The sequence below is a fragment of the Mandrillus leucophaeus genome, unplaced genomic scaffold (assembly GCF_000951045.1).
Source record: "Mandrillus leucophaeus isolate KB7577 unplaced genomic scaffold, Mleu.le_1.0 Scaffold166, whole genome shotgun sequence".
In the NCBI taxonomy this organism is placed as follows: Eukaryota; Metazoa; Chordata; class Mammalia; order Primates; family Cercopithecidae; genus Mandrillus; species Mandrillus leucophaeus.
In genome coordinates, this window is record NW_012101654.1 from 3,145,398 (window position 1) to 3,146,116 (window position 719).

Genomic DNA, 719 nt, shown 5'->3' on the forward strand with positions numbered 1-719 from the left:
ACGGTGACGGGTACCTGTAGTCACTAGCTACTCGGGAGGCTGAGGCGAGGCATGGAATTTCAGAATTTAACAAACTCGGTCCAACATTTTTTTTTTTGACAATAGTCACAGAATCAGGAATTCTTAAGTCTGAAACGGATTCGAAAACTTTTGCAGACAAGCAAACTAGAAAACAATGCTGAGCCCTTGCGGAAGAGTGGCTGCTATTCCTAACCATATGGGGCCTCTAATGCTGCAAATCAAGGAAAAAAGAATGCTGCTTTTTTTGTTGTTGTTTTGTTAACCACACGTGTGAAGAGTCACACAATCAGCTATGCTATTTCTTTGCACAAGCTGGAAAAAGGAGAGAGTATGAACTTTCGTTGTTAACAGGACATCCATTTAACAGGAGGCGGAAGGCTGTGAATTGTTCTTCCCTAAGTTAAAATGACGCTATCTAGTCCTTTCTCCATAGACAACTGAATAAGAGATCCTGTGTCTGGGATGTCACCATCGCGGCCACTCCGGTGACCGTTTTCCCGGGGAGCTGCGCGGGTCGGTGGTGCCAGCGCCTCTGTGCTCCCGGCGGCTTTCCCTGTAAGACATAATGGGACTGGGACGTCCACTTCCGGCTCAAACGAAGTTCAGACGGCTCGCTAGCGGCGCGGTGCCCGGGTGCTGAGGCCGTCCCGAGCCAGGAGACTGGAGGCCTAGGCCCGGCACTGTGGGCATCGTGGGCA

General features: G+C 50.2%; 1 pseudogene; it reads right to left on the reverse strand.

The window, feature by feature from the left end:
- Nucleotides 1-416: 416 nt before the first annotated feature.
- LOC105536953 overlaps nt 417-719 on the reverse strand; it is a 46,078-nt pseudogene continuing 45,775 nt past the window's right edge.